The following is a 14,155-nucleotide window of genomic DNA, read 5'->3' as shown; positions in this document are numbered from 1 at the left end:
CAAGAACTCCTGAAAGAAGCACTAAACATAGAAAGGAACAACCAGTACCAGCCACTCCAAAAACGTACCAAATGGTAAAGAGCATTGACACAATGAAGAACTTGCATCAACTAATGGGCAAAACAACCAGCTAGCATCAAAATGGCAGGATCAAATTCACACATAACAATATTAGCTGTAAATGTAAATGGGCTAAATGCCCCAATCAAAAGACACAGACTGGCAAATTGCATAAAAAGTCAAAAACCATCAGTGGGCCATATCCAGGAAACCCATCTCACGTGCAAGGACACATAGGCTCAAAATAAAGGGATGGAGGAAGATTTACCAAGCAAATGGAGAGCAAAAAAAAGCAGGAGTTGCAATCCTAGTCTCAGATAAAATAGACTTTAAACCAACAAAGATCAAAAGAGACAAAGAAGGGCCTTATATAATTATAAAAGGATCAAAGCAACAAAAAGAGCTAACGATCCTAAATACATACACACCTAATAGGGGAGCACCCAGATACATAAAGCAAGTTCTTAATGACCTACAAAGAGACTTAGACTCCCACACAATAATAGTGGGAGACTTTAACACTCCACAGTCAATATTAGACAGATCAACAAGACAGAAAATTAACAAGGATATCCAGGACTTGAACTCAGACCTGGACCAAGCAAACCTAATAGACATTTACAGAACTCTCCACCCCAAATCCACAGAATATACAGTCTTCTCAGCACCACATCACACCCACTCTAAAATTGACCACATAATTGGAAGTAAATCACTCCTCAGCAAATGCAAAAGAACGGAAATCATAACAGTCTCTCAGACCACAGTGCAATCAAATTAGAACTCAGGATTAAGAAACTAACTCAGAACCGCACAGCTTTACAGAAACTGAACAAATGGTTCTTGAATGTTGACGGGATAAACAATGAAATGAAGGCAGAAATAAAGATGTTCCTCGAAACCAACGAGAATGAAGACACAACATACCAGAATCTCTGGGACACATTTAAAGCAGTGTCTAGAGGAAAATATATAGCAATAAATGCCCACATGAGAAGCAAGGAAAGATCTAAAATCAAAAGAGCTAGAGGAGGAAGATAAAAAAAAAACTCAAAAGCTAGCAGAAGACAAGAAATAACTAAGATCAGAGCAGAACTGAAGGAGATAGAGACACAAAAGACCCTTCAAAAAATCAATAAATCCAGAGCTGGTTTTTTGAAAAGATCAACAAAATAGACCACTAGCCAGATTAATAAAAAAGAAAAGAGAAAAGAATCAAATAGATGTAATAAAAAACAATAAAGAGGATTTCACCACCGATTCCACAGAAATACAAACTACTATCAGAGATTACTACAAACAACTATATGCACATAAACCAGTAAACCTGGAAGAAATGGATAAATTCCTGGACAAGCATCCTCCCAAGCCTAAACCAGGAAGAAGTCGAAACCCTGAATAGACCAATAACAAGGGCTGAAGTTGAGGCAGCAGTTAATAGCCTACCAACCAAAAAAGCCTCGGTCCAGATGGGTTAATAGCCGAATTCTACCAGACATACAAAGAGGAGCTGGTACCACTCTTTCGGAAACTATTCCAAACAATCCAAAAAGAGGGAATCCTTCCCAATTCATTTTATGAGACTAACATCATCCTGATACCAAAACCCGGCAGAGACTCAACGAGAAAAGAAAACTTCAGGCCAATATACATGATGAACATAGATGCAAAAATCTTCAATAAAATACTGGCAAACCGATTGCAATAGCACATCAAAAAGCTTATCCATCATGATCAAGTAGGCTTCATCCTGGGGATGCAAGGTTGGTTCAACATACACAAGTCTATAAACGTAATTTACCACATAAACAGAACCAAAGACAAAACCCACATGATTATCTCAATTGATGCAGAGAAAGCCTTTCACAAAATTCACAGTCCTTTATGCTAAAACCTCTCAATAAACTAGGTATTGATGGAATGTATCTCAAAATAATAAAAGCTACTTATGACAAACCAACAGCCAATATCATACTGAATGGGCAAAAACTGGAAGCATTCACTTTGAAATCTGGCACTAGACAAGGATGTCCTCTCTTACCACTCCTATTCAATATAGTATTGGAAGTACTAGCCAGAGTAATCAGGCAAGAAAAAGAATAAAGGGTATTCAAATAGGAAAGGAGGAAGTCAAACTGTCTCTATTTGCAGACGACATAACTATATATTTAGAAGACCCCATCGTCTCAGCCCAAAATCTCCCAAAACTGATAAGCAACTTCAGCAAAGTCTCAGGATACAAAATCAATGTGCAAAAATCACAAGCATTCCTATACACCAATAACAGACTTAAAGAGAGCCAAATCAAGAACGAACTGCCATTCACAATTGCTACAGAGAGAATAAAATACCTAGGAATACAACTAACAAAGAATGTAAAGGACCTCTTCAAGGACAACTACAAACCACTGCTCAACGAAATAAGAGCGGACACAAACAGATAGAGAAACATTCCATGCTCATGGTTAGGAAGAATCAATATCGTGAAAATGGCCACACTGCCCAAAGTAATTTACACATTCAGCACTATCCCCATCAAGCTACCAATGACTTTCTTCACAGAACTGGAAAAAACCACCTTAAACTTCATATGGAACCAAAAGAGAGCCCGCATAACCAAGTCAATTCTAAGTAAAAAGAACAAAGCTGGCGGCATCACACTACCTGACTTCAAACTATACTACAAGGCTACAGTAATCAAAACAGCATGGTACTGATACCAAAACAGAGATACAGACCAATGGAACAGAACAGAGGCCTCGAAGGCAATGCCACACATCTACAACCATCTGATCTTTGACAAACCTCACAAAAACAAGCAATGGGGCAAAGATTCCCTGTTTAATAAATGGTGTTGGGAAAACTGGCTAGCCATGTGCAGAAAGCAGAAACTGGACCCTTTCCTGACGCCTTACACTAAAATTAACTCCAGATGGATTAAAGACTTAAACATAAGACCTAACACCATAAAAACCCTAGAAGAAAACCTAGGCAAAACCATTCAGGACATAGGCATAGGCAAGGACTTCATGACCAAAACACCAAAAGCATTGGCAACAAAAGCCAAAATAGACAAATGGGACCTAATTAAACTCCAGAGCTTCTCTGCACAGCTAAAGAAACAATCATTAGAGTGAATCAGCAACCAACAGAATGGGAAAAATTTTTGCAGTCTACCCATCTGACAAAGGGCTGATATCCAGAATCTACAAAGAACTAAAATAGATTTACAGAAAAAAAAACCAAAGAAGCCCATTCAAAAGTGGGTGAAGGATATGAACAAACACTTCACAAAAGAAGACATATATGAGGCCAACAAACATATGAAAAAATGCTCATCATCACTGGTCATTAGAGAAATGCAAATCAAAACTACATTGAGATACCATCTCACGCCAGTTAGAATGGCGATCATTAAAAAAATCTGGAGACAACAGATGCTGGAGAGGATGTGGAGAAATAGGAACACTTTTACACTGTTGGTGGGAGTGTAAATTAGTTCAACTACCGTGGAAGACAATGTGGCGATTCCTCAAGGACCTAGAAATAGAAATTCCATTTGACCCAGCAATCCCATTACTGGGTATATATCCAAAGGATTATAAATCGTTCTACTATAAGGACACATGCACACGAATGTTCACTGCAGCAGTGTTTACAATAGCAAAGACCTGGAACCAACCCAAATGGCCATCAATGACAGACTGGACAGGGAAAATGTGGCACATATACACCACGGAATACTATGCAGCGATAAAAAATGAAGAGTTCATGTCCTTTGTAGGGACATGGATGACCCTGGAAACCATCATTCTCAGCAAACTGACACAAGAACAGAAAATCAAACACCACATGTTCTCACTCATAGGCGGGTGTTGAACAATGAGAACACATGGACACAGGGAGGGGAGCATCACACACTGGGGTCTGTCGGTGGGAAATAGGGGAGGAACAGCTGGGGGTGGGGAGTTGGGGAGAGATAGCATGGGGAGAAATATCAGATATAGGTGATGGGGATGAAGGCAGCAAACCACATTGCCATGTATGTACCTATGCAACGATCTTGCATGTTCTTCACATGTACCCCAAAACCTAAAACGCAATAAAATATATATTAAAAATAAAAGAAAGAAAGCTGCCTAACCAGGAACTGCTCTACTATGCTGTGACATAAGCAGAAAATACTTTTGTGTTAAGCCACTGATATTTCAGCATTTTCATGTTATAGTAGCTAGCACTGTCATAACTAATACAGTTTTAATGGCATTCTTGTGATAGCTCACAATTATTTATGTTATTATTTTTATTTATTTAGACAGAGTCTTGCTCTGTCATCTAGGCTGGAGTGCACTGGCATGATCTCAGCTCACTGCAACCTCTGCCTCCCAGGTTCAAGTGATTCTTGTGCCTCAGCCTCCCACGCAGCCCAGCTAATTTCTGTATTTTTAGTAGAAATGGGGTTTTGCCATGTTGGCCAGTTGGTCTTGAACTCCTGACAAGTGATCCGCCTTCCTCAGCCTCTCAAAGTGCTAGGATTATAGGCATGAGCCACCATGCTGGCCTATCTGACTATTTTTCTGTCTCCACTATCCACCTTTCTTTTCCTCAAAAGTAAACCTCTTACCTTTCATTTCCTCCATTATTCACCTCCTCATCTTTGTGAATTCGTCTCTTTCTACTTTGTCTCCACAAAGGCTACCAATTTATATATCTTCTGTCCTTAAGAGCTGCAAAGATTCTCCCCTAATAAGCTTCCTCCAACTAAATGGAAATAGAAACTTCTTCTTTGCCTCCTCCTTAATTGCCATTTCCATTCATTTTCCAACATGTGGCCTAACATGCCATTGCAGGGACTCTGCATATAGGTGATGTTTAAGTCTCTGCAAAATGGTGGATCATTTTTAAATGTGTAGCAATAACGATAATTTGTAACTATTAATAGCTAGCCTTTATTGACTACTTAATTACATACAAAGCACTGTACAATTTTATATTGATTAAACTGTACAGTCCTCATAATAAACCTAAAAAAAAGTTAGTTATCAACTTTTTTCCCAAGGTTGGAAACCCCCACGAAGTAAGTATCATTAGAGCATCAGTCAAATTTAAAAGAAAACTAAAGATACTTAACGCTTTTTAATGTAAGCTTACACCCTCTAGAACAGGAAATCTTAGCTTTTAAAAAATGGGAAGCAAAACTAAAAGGGGTAATCCCTCTTGCAAATAAGAACAGTGGATGATTACATGAGTAGGTCTGGTAGCTTTCTTACATGAGACCATCATCCATAATGACTTTCTCTTCTGAAGTAACTCTCCAGTGAGTTCCCATCTACTCCTCCAAATATCAAACTCAAATGCTTTCTTCTTAGCATTTACATAAAACTGACAAAAGGCTACCTTCAAACTATTCCAGAAACGTTGCCATCTAAAATTGTCCTTTAGGGAAACAGACTCTAGAAATTCATGTAGAAATCCACTTCAGTGGTTCACAGTCCTTATTCTTTGGCATTCTTCTCATTCACTCTTTAAACCAACATTTACTGAGCCCCTAACTAAAGTGACAATTCAGTTGAAGACTGAAGAAGTGCAGTTAGGAGACAAAGAAAGGAGAACCGTCCAGGTAGATAAAAAAGTATGTACAAGGCACTAATGGCATACATAATACATTGCATTTTTTTGAACTTGAACTGCTTGTGTTCGGTAAAACGTATCATCTAGACAGCATGATATGTTTTACGGAACACAAAGAGTTAAAGCTGGGGAGAAAAGTGGAACCACATCATAAAGAGCCTTGTGTATAATGTTTACAAGCTGGAACTTAACTGAAATGGCAATGGGAAACCATGAAGCAGGGGAGAAACGTAATCTGATTGAAAAGATCACTTTCATAGAACAGAAGAATTATCAAGACATTTTAACTAGAGGGAGGAAGATGTGTTGGGACATTACCTGATAAATCCAAGTGAAAAGTGGTGGGAGCCTGACCTAAATCAGTGGTAATAAACCCCAAAGCAAAATGATTTGCTATCAATCATATAGGGTAGGGATGTATAGAGAAATAGCGTTTGAGAAAAGAAGGAATTTAAACTGAGCCCAAGATTTCTGGCTAAGGAGTCTGAATGATTAGGAGCAACATAACCAAGATAAAAAATATGAGCAGGTTCTAGGGAAAAGAGCTTTATCTCACCGTAACAAGTTTGAGGTCCCAGCCAGATGCCAACAGGCAACTGACTTTATAGTTCAGAAAAAAACCTGAGATAGTAAGTTAAATTTGAGAGCCATTAGCTGCATTCATTTGTTACTGTTGCTGTGGCAAATTATCATGACTTAGTGGCTTAAAATAATATACATTTCTTATCTTAAAGTTTCTAGATCAGAAGCCTAACATAGGCCTCTCTAGGCTAAAATCAAGGTGTTGGCAGGGCTAAGTTATTTTCTGAGGGTCTAAAGGAGAATCGATTTCTTTGCTCATTCAGGTCGTTAGCAGAATCCAGTTCCTTGAAGACTTAAGATTGAGACCTGTGTTTCCTTGTTGACTGTCAGCTGAGGGCTATTCACAGACTCCAGAGGCCACCCACATTCCTCGGTTTGTGGTCCTCTTCCTTCATCTTCAAAGCCAACAACAGGAAATGGAATCTCTCTCATATTCAAATACCTCCTGGCTCTTCCACAGCATCTCTATAACTTACTGTCTTACTCTTCCACTTTTAAGTGCCATGTGATTACATGGAGTCCACCCAATGTGTGTGTGTGTGTGTGTGTGTGTGTGTGCACACACATATTTTGAGGCCCATAACTAACTCCAGTGTTCCTTTTGCCATGTAATATAATATAGTCACAGATTCCAGGGACTAGGGCAAGGACATCTTTGGGGAACAATTATTCTGCCTACCATGTTAGCTGATAGGTGTGCAGGCTTGCACAATACCCTAGAGAACACTGGCATTTAGGTGCAGAGAGACAAGATTTCAAGGAGATTAAGAAGGAGAATAAGAAGCTTCAAGAAGAGAGATTTTCATGAGAGAGAAAACAGTTGCTTGTCAAAGGCCAAAAGAAATCAAACTAGATATAAAATAAAAAGGATTATTTGGGCTTGATTATATACTACCAGTGTACTTACGAGTATCAGTAACTTAATCAGTAACTTATGATTCCACAATATTCTACAACAGTATTACGTTCCAAAATAGAAAAATATCTAACATCAGCAGGTTAAGAAGAATATAGGATAAAGGCTTGAATCTGGAATATTTTATAAATTAGACTTTATAAGCCAGGAACTACAGAAATGAGTTTATTAAGGCCTTACTTCATGCAAGGCAATAGGATGAGATGGAAGATGAATCAGCCAGGGTTCTTTGCTCTGGAGGGACCTCTTAGGTTGAACAATCGCTCTCACCATTTAACATGTATAGAAAAGTAGGTTCTGATTTCCTAACCAGTGACTCACAAACAAATTTATTCCATGTAAACCCACCAACATCCTCTTTGCCAATTTTATGTGTTAGTGTTACGTATCTAACATGTTTGGCCAGTGGTTTATTCTGTATTCTTCATTTCTGTCAGACATGTACAAACTTGATAGTTCTCCAACTCATACAAGTTTGGCTGCTTTATCTCTTAATTCTCCTGTGCTTAATGCTACTAAACTTTACTAACTTCATTTCTCTAAATTGTCAGAGTTACTTGTTACTTTAATTTAGTTGTCCATACAAATTGGGATTGCCTGAATATATAATAAGAGTACTGGAAGGACATTTCTTTTTCCTTTGAGGTACTTACAAGGGGAAAAATCAGTTGGGAATATATTTAAGCAAAAAGCCATTTAATTGCCTTTTTTTTTTTTTTTTTTTTTAGTTAAAGAAAGAAGAAAGGTTCAACTCACAGCCTTTTAAATGCAAGACCAAGAAATAAACTTTAAAAAATGAATTTTACAGATTTTTTTTTTTTGAGACAAAGTCGCCCTCTGCATCGCCCACGCTGGAAGGCAGTGGTGCAATCTCAGCTCACTGTAACCTCCGCCTCCTGGGTTCAAGCGATTCTCCTGCCTCAGCCTCCTGAGTAGCTGGGACTACAGGTGCCCACCACCATGCCCAGCTAGTTTCGTAATTTTTTTAGTAGAGACAGGGTTTCACTATATTGGCCAGGCTAGTCTCGAACTCCTGACCTTGTGATCCACCAGCCTTGGCCTCCCAAAGTGCTGGGATTACAGGTGTGAGGCACTGTACCCAGCCTTCAGTTATTTTTTTTTAAATTCAATTTCATATTATAGTCAATTAAAAAGTAAGGATAGCGAAAAGGACTAAAGATGCAAATAAAGATTATTAAAAAAAAAAAAACAAACAAGATAAAATAAGGAGAAGACAGCAAGAAAACAAAAGTAACATTGATCTTTGGACCTTCCAAAGTAAATATTTGCTATTAGATTCTTCCCCTGTACCACCAATCCAAAAGCAACAGAAAAGTCTGCTAAATTAAGTTTAGCCTAAAGCTGTCACTTTATATATTTTAACTTCAGTCTAAAGATTTCTCCCTACATTGTGAGCTATAAACTAAAGGCTTCTCCATACACAGTGAACTATAACCTAACTGGAAACATAAACAGAATGTGACCTACTCTTGTGCCTATCACCAAGTTTTGGCCAATCAAGCGCAGCCAACTGTTCAAACTAAGCTCAGATAAGGCAAACTTCAAGCTGTAATCAATCCAGCTGCTTCTGTACCTCACTTCCATTTACTCCACATCACTTGCCTTTTTCTGTCCTCTTCTTTCACCACGCAGCTGCTCTGGAGCCTCTCTATTCTGGTTCAGAGGTTGCCTAATTCGTAAATCATTCTTCGCTCAATTAAGCTCTGCTAAATTTAATTTGTCTAAGGTTTTTCTTTTAACAAGTCACAATTCCTGCTGTTTACAAATTTTAATTCAACACACAGAAAAAAAATGCCCTAACTTTGAAAAGAAAGACAAACTGCTTCTGCAGTAAGATTAAAGGCTTGTTGTGTTTTGTGGGCAGGTGTACAAATAGGAAATTTGTTACTCTTCTCACCTCTTAAACATTGGTTTTTATTTTTTGGCCTAAGAAACAGAAAGACAGAAATGAATATATCGAAACATATGAATCAGCACTGATTAATTCCTAGAATTATGATTACTGAGTCAGTGACTGTCAATATACGCATTTTATCAACTTTCTATTTAACTCAAAGTCAGTCTTCCTTTAGAGTAACCAGTACCTTGTGAAACTTTCTACCTCTGGCAAATTAAGGAAGTTCAGTCTCTACATGAGATATACTAATCAGACCAAAATCAACCAATTCATTCAGACTCCCAGAGGTCCAATGTATAGTAATTCACATTGTACTCTTTCTCCAATTTTAAAGACTACAAACAAAGCCATTGTTACAACAGCTGGCAGTTGTTGAGTTAACAAATATGTAATTTCAATAGTAAAAAGAAAAAGCCACTCATACTAATAAAAATACTCATGAGAGCAACTGCAGAATTTGGTTAAATTCTGAATGAAGTTTAAGTCTACTTAATCATACTGTACAGACTGAACACAGTAGTTATGAGCAATCAGTCACAGACACTGACCAACTTAGATGAAATTCCCTAGTTTCCAACACAGCTGCTATCTACAATTGTTAGCATGCCATGAAAAGATACTGAAAGAGAACAAAACATGGCCATAGCATAGCTTTGAATATTACAAATAAAAACCAAAGTGAGTTGCTTTGCTATCAATATTTAAGGGTAAATTCTTCTTTGAAGGATTAAAAGAAAAGCCAAAAAACTTGTAACAGAGATTGCTTCAGAGAAGAGTATATCTGATTTTTTTTAAACTATGTGCATATATAGCACATTGAAAGCCAGTATGCTGTAATCGATTTCTGGATCCAAAATGCCTCAGTTTAAATCCCAACTCAGCCACTTTCTAACTATGTGACCAATTCACAACCATGTGACATTGGACATGCTTCTTACCTCTCTATATCTAGGTCTCCTCATATGTCAAATGGGGATAATAGCAGTTCCCCTCACAGGGTTGTTGACAGGAACCAGAGTTAATAGATGCAGAGTACATGTAGCAAATAGGAAGCACTACGTAAGTGTTAGATAGTATTATTTTTTAACTTTTTATTTTGAGTTAATATTAGATTTACAGAAAATAGTACAGAGAGTACCCTTGAGAGTACTCGTATTCCTTCACTCTTCCTCCCCAATGTTAACATCTTTTAAAACCACAGTACAATTATCCAGAATAGGAAATGAATGTTGGTACACTGGAACCAATTGGAACACTGGAATATTGTTAACTAAACTTCAGACCTTCTTTTAATTTCACCAATTTTGCCACTAATGTCCTTTTTCTAGGATCCTATCAGAACCCACATTACATTTAGTTATTTCTCCTTACTCTCCTCCAACCTGTAAGGTATTTCCTGGTAGATGGCAAGTGTAATAAAATAATCAAAGTAAACATCACTAATAATAACACATATCAATATTACGAACCCTGATACAACATACTGAAAACATAATTTTGTAGTTTCTGTGCCAAAAATGCAAAACCTCATTCTAATTATGAGAAAATATTGGATAAGACAAATTGAGGGATATCTGATAAAATAACTAACCAATACTCTTCAAAAGTGTCGCTATTATTTTTTAAACTTTTTTAGAATAGTAAATAATCTTAATGAATATGTGTAAGCCATGATAAAATATCAAAGTATGGCTAACTCTTCTTTAATTCTAATATACAGGTGGGTTCTCTCTTATTAGTGGAACCTGATTTGAAAGTTCATTTGATAACCCACTGTTTTCTACCAAGATTTTTCTCATGATACTTAGAATCTGTATTTCAAGTTCATCATGAGGAAACTATTTTAGCAGGCTAGCCTAGAAATCTAATCTCGTATGTATTGTTTTTCTAGGGAGAAGTGTATTCTAAATCTCAACATGAGATGTCAGGAATACATTTCTTCCTCCTCGCTACCCTAATAGGCAACAGGAACTTGCCCCTTTCCTGGTCTCTTCACACACATCCTCCACACCCCACACACACTCTCCCATTACTCTGCTGCTATTAAACTATAATGCTGGTTCTTGGCAATTTTCAGGCCTGGCTCTAAACCTGTAACTCTTTTTCTCTTCCCCTTCCCCTTGATTCCTGGCTTTGGAAACCTATCTTTGGAGGCCCTGGTTTTAAAATATGTTCACAGGCCTCTCTGGCTTTCCAGACTCAGCTTTGGGCTCTGCATATTTGTCAGATTGTGGGAAGACCCCATAGGTACAGGTAAAATGTCTCCCTCTACTAGTTTAACCCTTACAAACTTGATCTACTAATTGAGCTAATCCCTGGCATCCTTCCAAGAATGTAAACTCAAACTTCAAGGGTTCTGGAAGGAAAGGGACCTGGAATGAGGAGAGAGGTAACACCTAGGGTTACTAGGACTCTAAGAAACGATTTAGAACAAAAGCTGAAGAAGGAGAAAGGTAGTGGGATAGAGGGATGGCACTGACGGAGCAGCACTGTCACCAAAGTCTTAAAGTAGTTTCTTTGCCTCCTTCTCTATCCTCTCCTGTTTCTTCTGGAAGGTCACAAGACCTTCATCTTATATAAATCCTTAGGGACAGGAGTTGACCTGCTAGCTACCTATTGCACTAACATCAGTTACTGCCTCATCAGAGATTCTGTTCATCACAGCTAAATGCAGAAAAGAACACAGCCTTGTCCCTTCTTACCCAGTCCCTGGAATAAACACTGGCTGTTCTAAGATTTTCTGAGGGTTACTAATCACGATGGGGAAATAGAGGATAAACTTTACCAACAAAGTGCAAGTTTTAACAAGTCTCACAATAATCATTCTCCTGTTATTCAATGAAATGTAAATTAAATGGGGCTGTAAACCTTCTCTAGCTTTCTTAATTGCTTTCTCACCAGGACTCTCAGATTCTATTTATCCCAAATTGTTCCACACTTACGTCTTCTGCTCTGATCTTCTTTTGCATTTTCTATTTTTCAGGGAGGCTTGGGTCTGGAAGTTACATTGTCAGACCTTTGATATTGCCTTTCATTCCCCTGTTTCATCCCAGAAAAAAATTCTTGTGTTTTTCATTGCTGCTATCCCCTGATCCCACTTCTTAACTAAATGTGTTAAGTGATTTGGGGGAGAGTTATATAATCTATTAAAGGCCCATTTTCTTCTTCTCTAAAAGAGGATAATAGTGCCCTTTCTTACAGAATTATTGTGAGGACTAATGAGACACTATGTACATTACCTGCCACATGGCAGACATTAAACAAATGATGGCAATTATTCTGGTCTCCATCCATCATCCATCTACCACCACATACCCAGCCATCAACTGCACAAATACAAGGTGAGAGGTAGGCACTCAGAGCTGAAGAGTGAGCAACATTTCTCTGACCACACCTTTTACTACTCATACTGAAAGAACAGGGAAGTAAGAAATACAGAAAGTAAGCTAGGTTATAGGTTCAAAGGTGAAACCAGGATGTTAGGAAAGTCTTAGAAATAGAAAAATGGTAGGAGGCCAGGCATTGTGTCTCACACCTGTAATCTCAGAACTTTAGGAGGCCAAGGTGGGAGATTTGCTTGAGGCCAGGAGTTTGAGACCAGCCTGAGCAACACAGCAAGACTCTGTCTCTAAAAAAAGAAAGAAAGCAAGAAAATTGACAGAAATGTTTTATTGGCTTTTTATTTAAAAGGAAAACAGCATTCAGCATACTGTACAAAATTTTAGAAAACATAGCCTATCTAAATATTTAATTTTTATTTATTTATTTTTTGAGACAGTATTTCACTCTATAGCCTAGGCTGGAGTGCAGTGGCATGATCATAGCTCATTTCAGCCTTGATCTCTGGGGCTCAAGTGATCCTCCAGCCTCAGCCTCCTACACAGCTGGGATTACAGATGCACACCAGCACAACCAGCTAATTTTTCAAATTTTTAGTGGAGATGGGGTCTCACTATGGTTGCTTAGGCTGATCTTGAACTCCTAAGCTCAAGTGATCCTCCTGTTTTAGCCTCCCAAAGTGTTGGGATTGCAGGCATAAGCCACCAAGCCCAGCCTAAATATTTTTCAAGTGTTTCTGTTTTGAATCCAAAAGAACATAATTTGTTTAAAGTATCATTATTACATAAAAAAATAGCTAGAACAAAAAATATCTTTCCCGTCCGTTTTTTTTTTTTTTTTTTTTACATTTGCACTCTCAACTATATCTACTTAAAACATTAAGTTTAGTAACACTTAGTTCAAACTGGCAAACCATGGGTCCTGAACTACTCCTTATAAATGGCCATTTTACTATATTCTATTTTTAAAAAATACAAATAAATCCCATGCAGCTTCATACCTTGCAGACATAGCACTTCTAACATTCACATGCAGGGGTCATCTCTCCAAGCAATATCCTTTTGTGCATTACTCTCTTTCCAACTAGCCCTGAAATAATATCAACCAGATCTATTTTCTCCTCCCCTCCAGCTTCTCTGAGTAGCAGAGGCAATAAGTGAAGCTACTGTACAGTTTTCTCCTTTCTTATTGAATCAAGCTTCCTTCAGCTAGTTGTTTGTGAAGTTGCTCATTGCTAATCTCTCACATGTTTCTATCTCCTAACAATAGGCATGTTGTTCCCCAACTTGGAAAATTAACATGAACGTCTACATTGACCTGGCAGTTGTCGAGTGCAGTCATTTTCCAGGCAGCCAACTGAAGGCCATGCACAGAACTGCCTTTGTTGTGAGAAAAACGATTGCTCTGAAGTTTATGGTGATGCTGAAGTTGTTTTGTACAACCCGTTGCTCCTGGCTCAAATACATGCAAATGACAGCAAACATTCTGACAGAGGTATAGAAGACACAGAAAAGAGGGTTAGTCTATTCAATGGGTTAACAAAACTTGATTATTTCTACTTCTGTGTTCTAAATTTTAACATATGCAACTTTGAATTTTGCCTACAATTTGAAAGGGAAGCAAAATTGATTTTAAATCCATGTTTTTTTTTCTTTCTGAATTACTGTGGAAACAAATCAAGCAGTTTTTTTTTTTTTTTGACAACTGTT

At 37.8% G+C, this 14,155-nt stretch overlaps 1 protein-coding gene across 2 annotated transcripts in view; it reads right to left on the bottom strand.

Annotated features, from left to right (window-relative positions):
• The window catches only part of ART3 (ADP-ribosyltransferase 3 (inactive)), a 64,742-nt gene extending 51,151 nt beyond the window's left edge, over positions 1–13,591 (bottom strand). The window contains exons 1-2 of one of the 2 annotated variants that reach the window (XM_064368057.1): positions 13,447–13,591; positions 12,643–12,735 (exon numbers count right to left, since the gene is read on the bottom strand). The gene's annotated coding sequence lies outside the window, so the exon portion shown is untranslated. The remainder of the gene's footprint in view (positions 1–12,642; positions 12,736–13,446) is intronic. The other variant, XM_012447035.3, reaches the window with a different exon arrangement.
• Positions 13,592–14,155: the final 564 nt, after the last annotated feature.

The sequence above is a fragment of the Aotus nancymaae genome, unplaced genomic scaffold (assembly GCF_030222135.1).
Source record: "Aotus nancymaae isolate 86718 unplaced genomic scaffold, 86718_ANA_hifiasm-v0.15.2.pri h1tg000006l, whole genome shotgun sequence".
NCBI classification, from domain to species: Eukaryota; Metazoa; Chordata; class Mammalia; order Primates; family Aotidae; genus Aotus; species Aotus nancymaae.
The sequence above is the reverse complement of the archived record's forward strand: the minus strand, read 5'-3'. Positions and strand labels throughout refer to the sequence as shown.